Source organism: Pristiophorus japonicus, chromosome 7 (assembly GCF_044704955.1).
Source record: "Pristiophorus japonicus isolate sPriJap1 chromosome 7, sPriJap1.hap1, whole genome shotgun sequence".
Lineage (NCBI taxonomy): Eukaryota > Metazoa > Chordata > Chondrichthyes > Pristiophoridae > Pristiophorus > Pristiophorus japonicus.
The window spans coordinates 209,103,943-209,118,251 of NC_091983.1; the positions used below are offsets into that span (position 1 = coordinate 209,103,943).

The 14,309-nt window shown below is 48.2% G+C and overlaps 1 long non-coding RNA gene across 1 annotated transcript; it reads left to right on the forward strand.

Annotated features, from left to right (window-relative positions):
• Positions 1-9,320: 9,320 nt before the first annotated feature.
• LOC139266931 (uncharacterized) lies at positions 9,321-13,962 on the forward strand. The gene is made up of 3 exons (XR_011593805.1): positions 9,321-9,351; positions 12,411-12,567; positions 13,198-13,962. It is a non-coding gene; the product is annotated as an uncharacterized lncRNA (long non-coding RNA).
• Positions 13,963-14,309: the final 347 nt, after the last annotated feature.

The window sequence follows — 14,309 nt, forward strand, 5'->3', positions numbered from 1 at the left end:
CTCCCTTGAGTCCACTGAAGGCTGCTGGTAGGTTGGCTGATCATCGACGGTTTCTTCGTCCGACTGCTCTGGCTTGTCTGTGTGCCTCAGCTTTGTTTGATCCATGTCTTTCCCGCAAGTTTGTCCATTCTTGAGCTTAATAACAAATACTCTGTTACCCTCCTTGGCCATGACCGTACCAGCAATCCATTTGGGACCCTGACCATAATTCAACACATATACAGGATCATTAACAGAAATCTCGCGTGACACAGTTGTGTGGTACCCTTATTGACTCTGTCTTCTGTATTCAACATAATTACTTAAATCCGGGTGTACAAGAGATAACTTGGTCTTAAGACCTCTTTTCATCATGAACTCAGCAGGCGAGACCCTGTGAGTGTGTGGGGTCTTGTCCTGTAGTATGCAGTATGCAAGACAAGCAGGTCTGCAGTGATCCTTGGGTTACTCTCCTCATGCTTTGCTTGATCATCTGTACTGCACGTTCTGCTTGCCCGTTGGATGCAGGCTTGAACAGTGCTGACCTTACATGTTTTATGCCATTAAGTTTTACAAACTCCTGAAACTCCTGACTGGTGAAGCACGACCCATTGTCACTCACCACTATGTCAGTCAGACCATGTGTCACGAACATGACATTGAGATTCTCTATGGTTGCCGTCGACGTGATGGATGACATGATTATGCATTCTATCCACTTCGAATAAGCATCCACCACAATTAAAAACATCTTGCCCAGGAAGGGACCTGCAAAATCTACATGGATTCTGGACCAAGGTTTAGATGGCCATAACCACAGACTCAGAGGCGATTCGGCTGGTGCTGAGCTGCATGCAGGTGTTGCACTAATACACGCATGCTTCCAGCTCAGAATCAATTCCTGGTCACCATACATGGGACCCGGCGATGGCCTTCATCGTCACTATACCAGGATGTGTGCTGTGTAACTCACGCACAAACTTCTCTCTCCCTTTCTTAGGCATTACAACTCGATTGCCCACAATATGCAATCTGCTTGAATGGACAGTTCGTCCTTGCGAGAAATGTACGGTTTGGCCTCCTTGCACATTTGCTTAGGTATGGCAGACCAATCCCCTTTGAGGATGTATCCCTTTACCACCGATAATATTGGGTCCTGGCTGGTCCAGGTCTTAACTTGTTGAGCTGTGACAGGGGTACCTTCACTCTCAAAAGCATCCATGATTAACATTAAATCTGCCGGTTGTGGTGTTTCAATCTCCGGTGTGGGCAACGGCAACCGGCTCAAAACATCGGCACAATTCTCCGTTGGTATTGACACCTTTGCTCTCGGAAAACAATGAAATGAGCGGCTTGTGATCGGTCTCGAATTTGAACCTCAGACTGAACGGTTATTTTTGCATCTTTTTAACACTGTACAAACACATTCAAGCTTCTTTTTCGACTATGCTGTAGGCTCTTTCTGCTTTAGACAAACCTTTGGATGCATACGCGACAGGTTGAAGTTTCCCCGACTCATTAGTTTGTTGTAACATGCAACCAATTCCATATGACGATGCGTCACAGGCCAAAACTAAACGTTTACATGGGTCATAATGTACCAACAGCTTGTTTGAGCAAAGCAGATTGGTGGCTTTCTCAAAGCTCTGTCTTGCAATGTGTCCCACACCCAGTTGTTGCCTTTTCTCAATAGTATGTGCAATGGTTCAAGTAAGGTGCTTAATTTAGGTAGGAAGTTACCAAAGTAGTTGAGTAGACCCAAGAACGAACACAACTCCATCACGTTCTGCGGCTTGGGTGCATTCTTGATGGCTTTGGTTTTCACGTCAGTAGGTCTGATGCCATCAGCGGCGATTTCCTCCCGAGGAATTTGACCTCAGGTGCCATGAAGATGCACGTCGAGCGTTTAAGTCTGAGTCCCACTCTGTCCAAACGCAGTAGAACCCCTTCCAGGTTGTTCAGATGTTCCTTGGAATCATGACTGGTGATCAGGATGTCATCTTGGAACATGACGGTTCTGGGAACGGATTTCAGTAGACTTTCCATATTCCTCTGGAATATTACTGTAGCCGAGCGAATTCCAAATGGGCACCTGTGGTAAATAAACAGCCTTTTGTGCGTGTTAATGCACGTATGTCTCTTCGACGGCTCGACCAACTCCTGCGTCATATAGGCCGATGCCAATTCCAGTTTTGTGAACGACTTCCCTCTGGCTAGTGTCGCAAACAAGTCATCAGCCTTCGGTAACAGGTACTGATCTTGTTTCGAAACCCTGTTGATCGTAGCCTTGTAGTCTCCACCGATTCTGACTGCACCATCACTTTTCAGCACAGGAACAATGGGGCTGGCCCATTCACTAAATTCGACCGGTGATATGATCCCTTCACGCTGGAGTCTGTCCAGTTCAATTTCGCCCTTCTCCCTCATCATATACGGCACTGCCCACGCTTTATGATGGACGGGTCTTGCATCTGAGTCCACGTGGATCTGCACCTTGGCTCCTGTGAAGTTGCCGATACTCGGTTCGAACAACGAGGGGAACTTGCTCAATACTTGGACACATGTATCTTTCTCCGACGACAATGCCTTTATGTCGCTCCAGTCGCATCTGATTTTCTCCAACCAGCTCCTGCCGAGCAGCGTTGGGCCATAGCCTGGAACAATCCACAGCGGTAACGCGTGAACCGTACCATTATACGACACGTTAATTTGTGCACTGCCAATCACCTTTATCAGTTCTTTGGTGTACATGCGCAGCTTGGCGTTAACAGCGCTCAGCCTGGACTTCACAGTCTTAGTATCCGACAGATCATTAAGTGCCCTCTCATTCATGATCAATTGACTAGCCCCTGTGTCCAGTTCCAACAATACCGGTATCCCGTTAAACTTATCATTAATCAAAATTGGTTTACTTGTGGTTATGAAAGACTACAGTCCATACACTTCCTCCTCTGGCATCTCGGATTGCGTATCCGGATCCGCGCTAGTCTGACTCTCATCCTCCACATGGTGTGTCACAGCACACTTGCTCATCTGCTCACTTGCGGTGGAGATGCCCCACTCTCAGACAGCCTTTGCAACTATATTGCTTAAATCGGCACTGCTGGTGCCGATGATTTCCCCCACAATGCCAACACGAGAAGTCGGATACATTCCCGCTCGCAACTTTGGGCAGCCACAGGTTTTGCGAATGCAGCCGGATAGGCCCTGCCATGTGCCGCTCTGCCAAAAGCCGAATCATTCGCGAACGCAGCCGGATAGGCCCTGCCTTGTGCTGCTCTGCCAAAAGCCGAATCATTCGCGAACGCATCCGGATAGGCCGTGCCATTTGCCGCGCTGCCGAACGCCAAATCAATCGCATTTACAGTACTTGCCGAGGTTTGGTTCTTCACCGCTATTTGCTTTAGACTCCGACCCATCGTCATACATGATTGAGCGATCTGGATGGCCCTTTTTAAATCCAACTCCTCCACCGCCAGAAGCTTGCGCAGGATCACCTCGTGGTTGATACGATAACAAAGAAGTCCCGCAGCATGTCTGCCAACATCGTTTCTGTAAAGTCCTTACTCTACTGCATGCAACCACACGAGGCACATTCTAGGGACAAGGTCACTCTGTGACCTCAACTCTTTATTTACAGCACTCCACAAGTGATGACCCTGCGTGGGACCTCCCGTTATATACCTGGGAGATCAGGTAAGGAGTGTCTCCCACAAATTCACCCCCTGTGGTCAAGGAGTGCATCTAGGTTGTGTGTATACAGTAATACAGTGGTGTTACATTGTGGTTACATACATGACATCACCTCCCCCCCCCCCCTCCGCCCCGCCCCCCCGCCAAAGTCTTGTTGGGATCATAGGTTTAGTCTTTCAGGTGGTCTACGCTCCCTCGTGGAGCGCCGCAGTTGGGGCTCTGGTTGTTGGACACTGACGTGAGTGTCTGTCACCTGTGGTGATTCCGGCCTGTCCGGGCTGACCGCAGGGACTGTGCATTCTTCTGATTGCTCTTGTTGCTCATTCACTGGCGGTGTTGTGAGTTCCATCTCATAGTCTTCTTCAGGTTCCTCCGTGTCGATGCTGAACCTTTTTTTTACTTGGTCCAGATGCTTACGGCATATCTGACCATTGTTGAGTTTTACCACGAGGACCCTATTCCCCTCTTTGTCAATTGCAGTACCCTCAAGCCATTTGGGCCCCATGGCATGATTGAGGACGAATACAGGATCATTTATGTCTATACATCTCCCCCTTGAATTGCGGTCATGGTACTCGTTTTGTGACTTGCGCTTGCCCTCAACTATGTCGGTTATGACTGGGTGAATGAGGGACAACCGAGTTTTGAGTGTCCGTTTCATTAGTAACTCTGCGGGCGGGACTCCCGTGAGCGAGTGCGGTTGGGATCTATAGGCCAGCAGGAGGCGCGATAGGCGGCATTGAATCCTGAGCATACCTTGCTTAATGATTTGGACCGCACGTTCCGCCTGGCCATTGGAAGCCGGCTTGAACGGTGCAGTCCTGATGTGGTTGATGCCATTGCCTGACATAAACTCTCGGAATTCGTAGCTTGTGAAATATGGGCCATTATCACTAACCAGGATATCCGGCAAGCCATGGGTTGCAAAGATTGCACATAGGCTTTCCACAGTGGTGGATGACGTGCATGAATTCAGAATGATGCACTCAATCGATTTTGAGTATGCATCTACCACAATAAGGAACATCTTTCCCATGAATGGGCCCGCGTAGTCAACATGAATGCGTGACCATGGCCTGGTGGGCCAGGGCCACGGGCTGAGCGGGGCCTCCCTAGGGGCATTGCCCAGCTGGGCACATGTCATGCACCTGCGAACACAGTGTTCCAGGTCAGAATCAATTCCAGGCCACCAAACGTTTGACCGGGCAATGGCTTTCATCAGCACAATGACTGGGTGTTCGCTGTGGAGTTCCCTAATGAATGCCTCCCTGCCCTTCTGGGGCATAACTACCCGGCTGCCCCATAGTAGGCAGTCGGCTTGGATGGAGAACTCATCCATCCGTCTGTGAAACGGTCTGACCTCCTCAGGGCATGTTCCATGTGCAGGCGCCCAATCCCCGGTCAGGACACATTTCTTAATCAGGGATAGGAGGGGATCTCTGTTTGTCCAGGTTTTGATCTGGCGGGCTGTGATGGGGGAGCCTTCACTGTCAAAGGCATCGACAGCCATGATCATCTCGGCGCTTTGCTCCGCTGCCCCCTCAGTGGTGGCCAGTGGAAGCCTGCTGAGCGCGTCAGCGCAATTTTCAGTGCCGGGCCGGTGCCGGATGGAGTAGTCATAAGCAGCCAGCGTAAGAGCCCATCGCTGTATGCGGGCTGATGCGTTGGCATTGACAACCTTGCTGTCTGACAACAGGGATGTTAATGGCTTGCGGTCCGTCTCTAATTCGAACTTCCTACCAAAGAGGTACTGATGCTTTTTTGTACACTTTAGACACATGCGAGCGCTTCTTTCTCGACCATTCCATATCCCCGGTCTGCTTGAGACCAAGAGGTATAAGCCACAGGTTGTAGTTGACCCTCAGCATTGCCCTGCTGCAACACGCACCCAACCCCATAGGACGATGCATCACATGTCAGAACCAAGTCGTACAGGGTCGTACAGGGTCAACAACTTGTTTGAACACAGTAGGTTTCGTGCCCGATCAAAAGCCCATTCCTGACAGTCCCCCCAAAACCAATCGCAACCCTTACGCAGGAGCACGTGTAGCGGCTCTAACAACGTGCTCAAGTTCAGCAGAAAGTTCCCGAAATAGTTCAACAATCCCAGAAATGAACGTAATTCCGATGTGTTGCAGGGCCTGGGTGCCCATCGAATCATCTGTTTTGGATTCGGTGGGCCGAATCCCATCTGCAGCAACCCTCCTGCCCAGAAACTCAAGCTCAGGAGCTAAAAACACACATTTAGACTTCTTGAGTTGCAGGCCTAACCGGTCCAGTCGACGCAGCACCTTCCCCAGGTTGTGGAGGTGTTCCTCGGTGTCTCAACCCGTGATGAGGATGTTGTCCTGGAATATGATCGTTCCAGGAATGGATTTAAGCAGGCTTACCATGTTTCTTTGAAAGATCGCGGCCGCTGATCGAATGCCAAATGGGCACCTGTTATAAACGAACAGTCCCTTGTGCATGGTGATGGTGGTCAGTAGTTTGGATTCGTCAGCCAGTTCCTGGGTCATATAGGCTGAAGTGAGGTCCAACTTGGTGAACAGCTTGCCGCCTGCCAGTGTGGCGAAAAGGTCCTCCGCTCTCGGGAGTGGGTATTGATCTTGTAGGGACACCCGATTTATGGTGGCCTTGTAGTCGCCACAGATCCTGACAGAGCCATCCGCTTTTAGGACGGGAACGATGGGGCTCGCCCAGTCGCTGAATTCAACAGACGAGATGATGCCCTCTCTCAACAGCCGGACCAATTCGCAATCGATCTTTTCACGCATCACATACGGCACCGCTCTGGCTTTGTGGTGCACTGACCTAGCATCTGGGGTGATGTGAATTACTACATTGGTGCCTTTGAAAGTCCTGACACCAGGTTGGAATAGTGAATCGAATTGTTGTCGGACTTGTGAGCACGAACTTCGCTCCACAGATGACATTGCGTGAACATCCCCCCATTTCCAGTTCATCTCGGCTAACCAGCTCCTCCCCAACAGTGCGGGACCATTACCTGGGACAATCCAGAGTGGCAGCCGATTCACTAACCCATTGTGTGTGACAGCCAACATTGCACTGCCTAGCACCGGAATGATTTCTTTGGTGTAAGTCCGTAATTGTGTCTCAATACATTCTAATTTGGGTCTCCTGGCTTTAAGTCGCCATAGCTTCTCAAATTGCTGGATGCCCATGAGTGACTGGCTGGCCCCAGTGTCCAGCTCCATGCGTACTGGGATGCCATTTAATAAAACCCTCATCATCATTGGTGGAGTTTTGGTTTATGAACTGTTCGCCGCATGGACCCGCTGAACCTCGGCGTCCATCGCTTTGCCCCAAAAGTTATCCTGCCTCAAAGAACCCTCTTCTGGTCCATCCGTCTCATATATTAGTCTGGTTGCAGGCTTCCTGCACATTCGAGCTAAATAGCCACTGAGATTGCAGTTTCTGCAGACAAACTGTTGAAATCTGCAAGATCTGGCTGAGTGTTTTCCCCCACACCTCCAGCATAAGTTAAAGTTTCCATTGTTGGGGACAAAGGGACTATGGCCAGTCATTCCACACTGACTGTCCCTTTGACTGCTCTTAAGTATCCTATTAGTGGGTGTCAATGGCCCATCCCGGACTGCATTGTCCGCTGTGATGTCGTAAATGTCCGTTCAGCTTGCCATTGTCTCTGTTGGAGTCCTACTCTGGGGTCTATTACTGCCTGGGGAATGTCGGACTGCCCCTGCCAGCCTGCAGGGCTCTGAGTCGCATTGATGATGTTGACTCCCTGACCCATTGCCGTGTTAGAGGCAGAATTGCGCGCGTATATTATTTTCGTCTTCTCCCCCCCCGCCATGAAAGTTTGAGCCATCAACACTGCCGCTTCCAAGGTCAAATCCTTGGTCTCAATTAATTTGCGGGAAATTCCCGCATGACCGATTAGCTCGATAAAGAAGTCCCTTAACATCTCCCCTCTGCAGGCGTCTGTGAACTTACAGAGGATGGCCAAACGCCGGAGGTCCGCTGCGAAGTCCGGTATGCTCTGTCCTTCACGACGTCGGTGGGTGTAGAATCTGTGTCGGGCCATATGTATGCTACTCGCCGGTTTGAGGTGCTCCCCGATCAGTTTGGTAAGTTCTTCAAAGATTTTATCCGACGGCTTCTCAGGCGCTAGTAAGTCCTTCATGAGTGCGTAAGTCTTTGGTCCGCAGCTGGTCAAGAGATGAGCCCTTTGATTGTCGACTGCTGCATCCCACAGCCATTCTTTCGTAACGAAGCTTTGCTGAAGCCTCTCGACAAAATCGTCCCAGTATTCCCCAACACAGTACCGTTCCTCTGCACTACCGGTGGCCATTCTCGTGGGTCGTGAGTTCCCGTTTCTCGTCGCCAATGTAAAGTCCTTACTCTACTGCATGAAACCACACGAGGCACATTCTAGGGACAAGGTCACTCTGTGACCTCAACTCTTTATTTACAGCACTCCATCAAGTGATGACCCTGTGTGGGACCTCCCTTTATATACCTGGGAGATCAGGTAAGGAGTGTCTCCCACAAGTTCACCCCTTGTGGTCAAGGTGTGCAATACAGTGGTGTTACATTGTGGTTACATGCATGACAGTTCCAAACTTGCACGGTCCCGCTAGACGTCTCAGGCAACGAATTCCGCTGCGCTCTGGCCCTCCGATCGAACGTGTGTATAAAACCTGTGTCTCAAGATGATGATGCCGTCGTCTGGCTTAAGGTGCCCCCGTACCAATGTACACAACTCCTCGTACGTTTTCTCTGTTGGATCACTAGGCATGAGTAGATTCTTTATCAGACTGTAGATCTTTGAACCGCACACAGTAAGGAACACGGTCCGGCGCTGATCTGCATTGTTGACCCCCTTCATTTTGTTGGCCACAAAGTACTGGTTCAAATGGCTCACAAAGTCTGCCCAATCTTCTCCCTCCACAAATCGCTCTAAAAATCTAATCATGCTCATTTTGCAAACAAAGGTTCTTGTATTCTCGTCGCCAAATGTTATGTATGCAATAAAGATTCAAACTGACTACTGTTTAACTAAGCAACCTTGCTTCTGCTTTATTTTGGCCCAAAGCGCATGACTCACAAAATGGTTGGCCTTTTATACCAGAGCAGCACGATGTGCGTGCAGCTCACTGGCCTCCAACAATGACACCATCTGGTGGCTACAAACAGCATGTACATACATGACATGCTTGAGCATGGCAGAGTGACAGTCGGTGATGAGAAGCAGAAGTGTGGGGAAGTGGGCAAGAGATGCTGTAGAAAAGACGCAGCTAAAGACATTGAAATTATTTTCAGATGGTGAGGTGCCAGAGGAGTAAAAGCGTAGGCACCATGGGCTGGATTTTCCTGTGAAATCGCCCCCGCCTGATCCTTAGCGGTATTCCGGCGGTTATGTCTTTTTCAACTGCCGGAGTGCCGCTGGTGCGCGCTCCCGTGGTTTCCGGGTGATTCATGTCGGCGGCAAAGCGATGCGGGAGCGAAATGCAACAAGGGGGCCAAAGCGGGTCCAAAGTCGGCTTTCCTGTACAAAGGAAAGCTGAACCGCTGGCTCAAAGGACTTGAAATGGTTGTCTGCGCATGCGTGGCCATTCTCCCGTGTTTTGGGGGTCAAGGGTGACCCCACACATGCGCAGGCAACAGAAGGACATCACTTGTCAGTTGGAAGCTGCAGAGGTTAGTGGGAGAGGAGCTGTGAGGGTTTGGTTGCTTTTTGGAGTATTCTTCAGTATTTTCAGAATTATATAATAATATAATTAATAATATAAGCACAGTATATATATATACATCAATATGCAAAGAATGGAGAATCAAGTCATGCAAGTGGAGATGGAATTAGGTGGGAGAATAAGGGCCACTCATTTCTCAGTGGAAGCCCAGAAGTCATTTGTGGACAAAGTGGAGATACGTTGGCATCAGCTAACACGGGGTGGGCGAGGTAAACCGTCATCGTTTGTCTATCAGCGCCTATGGCGAGAGATCGCTGAGGCGGTATCCTCCATCGCGCCCATGATGCGGGGCCCGAACCAGTGCCGCAAACGGTGGAATGACATCATTAGATCTGCGAGAGTAAGTACTAACGCTTAATTGGGAATGTCGCTTGGTCAAATCAATCGATTGGTCAAATCAAATTGCATGGGGTAACCTGGAGGAGGAATTCATAGAATGCATATGGGATTGTTTCTTAGAACAGTATGTTACAGAACCTACAAGGGAGCAAGCTATCTTAGATCTGGTCCTGTGTAATGATCTCCTAGTAAAAGATCCTCCCGGAATGAGTGATCACAGTATGTTTGAATTTGTAATACAGATTGAGGGTGAGGAAGTAGTGTCTCAAATGAGCGTACTATGCTTAAACAAAGGGGACTACAGTGGAATGAGGGCAGAGTTGGCTAAAGTAGACTGGGAACACAGACTAAACGGTGGCACAATTGAGGAACAGTGGAGGACTTTTAAGGAGCTCTTTCATAGTGCTCAACAAAAATATATTCCAGTGAAAAAGAAGGGCAGTAAGAGAAGGGATAACCAGCCGTGGATAACCAAGGAAATAAAGGAGAGTATCAAATTAAAAACCAATGCGTATAAGGTGGCCAAGGTTAGTGGGAAACTAGAAGATTGGGAAAATTTTAAACGACAGCAAAGAATGACTAAAAAAGCAATAAAGAAAGGAAAGATAGATTACGAAAGTAAACTTGCGCAAAACATAAAAACAGATAGTAAAAGCTTTTACCGATATATAAAATGGAAGAGAGTGACTAAAGTAAATGTTGGTCCCTCAGAAGATGAGAAGGGGGATTTAATAATGGGAAATGTGGAAATGGCTGAGACCTTAAACAATTACTTTGCTTCGGTCTTCACAGTGGAAGACACAAAAACCATGCCAGAAATTGCTGGTCACGGGAATGTGGAAGGGAGGACCTTGAGACAATCATGATCACTAGGGGGGTAGTGCTGGACAGGCTAATGAGACTCAAGGTAGACAAGTCCCCTGGTCTGATGAAATGCATCCCAGGGTATTAAAAGAGATGGCGGAAGTTATAGCAGATGCATTCGTTATAATCTACCAAAATTCTCTGGACTCTGGGGAGGTACCAGCAGATTGGAAAGCAGCTAATGTAACGCCTCTGTTTAAAAAAGGGGGCAGACAAAAGGCAGGTAACTATAGGCCGGTTAGTTTAACATCTGTAGTGGGGAAAATGCTTGAAACTATCATGAAGGAAGAAATAGCGGGACATCTAGATAGGAATAGTGCAATCAAGCAGACGCAGCATTGATTCATGAAGGGGAAATCATGTTTAACTAATTTACTGGAATTCTTTGAGGATATAACGAGCATGGTGGATAGAGGTGTACCGATGGATGTGGTGTATTTAGATTTCCAAAAGGCATTCGATAAGGTGCCACACAAAAGGTTACTGCAGAAGATAAAGGTACGCGGAGTCAGAGGAAATGTATTAGCATGGATCGAGAATTGGCTGGCTAACAGAAAGCAGAGAGTCGGGATAAATGGGTCCTTTTCGGGTTGGAAATCGGTGGTTAGTGGTGTGCCACAGGGATCGGTGCTGGGACCACAACTGTTTACAATATACATTGATGACCTGGAAGAGGGGACAGAGTGTAGTGTAACAAAATTTGCAGATGACGCAAAGATTAGTGGGAAAGCGGGTTGTGTAGAGGACACAGAGAGCTGCAAAGAGATTTAGATAGCTTAAGCGAATGGGCTAAGGTTTGGCAGATGGAATACAATGTCGGAAAGTGTGAGGTGATCCACCTTGGAAAAAAAACAGTAAAAGGGAATATTATTTGAATGGGGAGAAATTACAACATGCTGCGGTGCAGAGGGACCGGGGGGTCCTTGTGCATGAAACTCTTTTTGGAGTTTATCTGCAAAACAAAAAAACATTAAACCGTGCCACCCGACCTGGGTGATAATCCCAAAAAGTTAGTTTGCAGGTGCAGCAGGTAATCAGGAAGGCGAATGGAATGTTGACCTTCATTGCGAGAGGGATGGAGAATAAAAGCAGGGAGGTCCTGCTGCAACTGTATAGGGTATTGGTGAGGCCGCACCTGGAGTACTGCATGCAGTTTTGGTCACCTTACTTAAGGAAGGATATACTAGCTTTGGAGGGGGTACAGAGACAATTCACTAGGCTGATTCCGGAGATGAGGGGGTTACCTTATGATGATAGATTGAGTAGACTGGGTCTTTACTCGTTGGAGTTCAGAAGGATGAGGGTGATCTTATAGAAACTTTTAAAATAATGAAAGGGATAGACAAGATAGAGGCAGAGAGGTTGTTTCCACTGGTCGGGGAGACTAGAACTAGGGGGCACAGCCTCAAAATACGGGGGAGCCAATTTAAAACCGAGTTGAGAAGGAATTTCTTCTCCCAGAGGGTTGTGAATCTGTGGAATTCTCTGCCCAAGGAAGCAGTTGAGGCTAGCTCATTGAATGTATTCAAATCACAGATAGATAGATTTTTAACCAATAAGGGAATTCAGGGTTATGGGGAGCGGGCGGGTAAGTGGAGCTGAGTCCACGGCCAGATCAGCCATGATCTTGGTGAATGGCGGAGCAGGCTCGAGGGGCTAGATGGCCTACTCCTGTTCCTAATTCTTATGTTCTTATGTTCTTATGTGTACCAATATATTGTGTATGTATGCATGTGTATATGTGTATACTCGGTATTAGTAGCTGTCAAATTAGTTCACACACATTTTTTCTCACCTTTGCAGAAGAAACTAGCCAGCAATAGGGCGGAGCTCCGCTAAATGGGCAGTGGTGCTCCCAACACTATTCCTCTCATGGATCTGGAGGAACGTGCTGCAGCCCTGACAGGGGCGTATGATTGCAGCGCCACGTGTGTTGGTGCCGAACCAGTTGTCCTAGAGTGTAAGTCTGCATACTGCCTGGACTGTACTGCGGTCATGTAATTCAATTTTATGGCAAAATAATGTAGAAGGTTTTGTGTCTGTAAGTACTCTAGTAATGACTCCACAAGGCAAGTTATTGTACTTGAAATGTGGTGACCTTAGTCCATTTCTTATAGACGTTGAGTGTGGGTACAGCATGGTGAGCTCCCTTTTATACCTGGTTACCTGTCGTGTACAGGTAACCCTAGGTCTCCACCAGTTGCACCCTCTGGTGGTACAAGCAAAGTGTTTTCAGTGTAAAGGTACATTCAATAGTCTTATGTAACTGTACATTGAGTATACAGGATGTATACTTGTATTATACATACACAACAGAATGTAATGTAATGGTGGGACCAAGAAATGTTGTTCATTGTGACATGATTTTTTTGTTTGATTACCCTTTGCCATTTGGAAACCAAACTGTTTGGGACTGAAGTTTTGTTATGCCATGTACTTTCTCTATCCTTTGCTTATGATACTTTGACGTAATGATTCTCATTAAAAAATGTTTGTTCTCCACATAAGCCTGCGCAACGTGAATTGCTCAGATGTTACCTCTGACCCCTCCCCTCCCCTGTCGCCAACCATTAATGTTATGTTTTTACAGTTGCACAGTTGGAGCCGGCTGCTGCTCCCAGAGAGGAGTCATTGCAGGGAAGACAAAATCAACAGATGATGGTGGAAGAGACGGAGGAGATGGTGCTGGAGGAGCTGCAGGAGAACACTCCTCAAAGTGTTGTAACGCTGTTTTTGCACGAGGAGGGAGGGGTAGCGCGACTTGAAGGGTCGTTTCTACCTGCGGCCACCGGTTCCTCGTCGGAATCCAACTTTCTTGGATTCCAGTCCGAGGAAGCGGGACCAAGCGGACTGCAACAGTGCACACCGACCCCCATGGTGACTCCACGGTGGGCGACAGGCAGATGCGAGCCTGGACATGGTGGCACTGTCCAGGATGAGCATCGAGTTGATTCAAGAGCTCCTCCAGTCCATTGCTTGGTTGTCCGAAAACATGGCAGCTTTAGCAGCCCGCCAATTGGAGGACATGACGAAGCGGTGAAGGAGAACACCTGGACCGCCAATGCCAATGCAATGCGGCAATCGACGGTTGTGGGATATGGTACTGCACCCTAAGGTGCCATACCAGCAATGGTGACAGCACCTGATAGTTGGGAGGAAGCAGTTTCTTCCGACTATGAAGATGGGTCCTTAGCACCTCCATCTTCTCCAGAACCCCCAAACATAGCGCTGCCATTCTCGCCCCCACCCCCGCCCCCCGTCCCCAAGCAGTCATGCTCAATGTGCTTTGCTGATACAGAACGTTCTGGTGGTCCCGACGTAGGCAAGGCCAGGGGTCTTGTTAGTGCGAAGAGGAGGAAGGGGTCAGGGCCAAGGGTGTGGGGGGGGGGGATTGGGAAGGAAAGGCGTTGGGAAAGATGGCCACAGGTAGAATTGTGGGAGGGTGCAAGGTCTTTTCAGTGCTGTTTATACTGTTGTTGATGTTATTGTTGCTGTTTGTTCTTTAGAATGTTTGTTGTTGTGAAAATTTCTATTCATCAAAAAAATTTTATTTTATTACATTAACGTTTTAAAAAATTACTACTTTTATATAAAATTTTATTCAATTAAACCATTATTGTGTCTCATTCACTTCTGGGAAGGGGAAAATATCTCCCATTTGACAACTTTTAGGAAAGACAACTTTAAATGTGTGATTGAGGG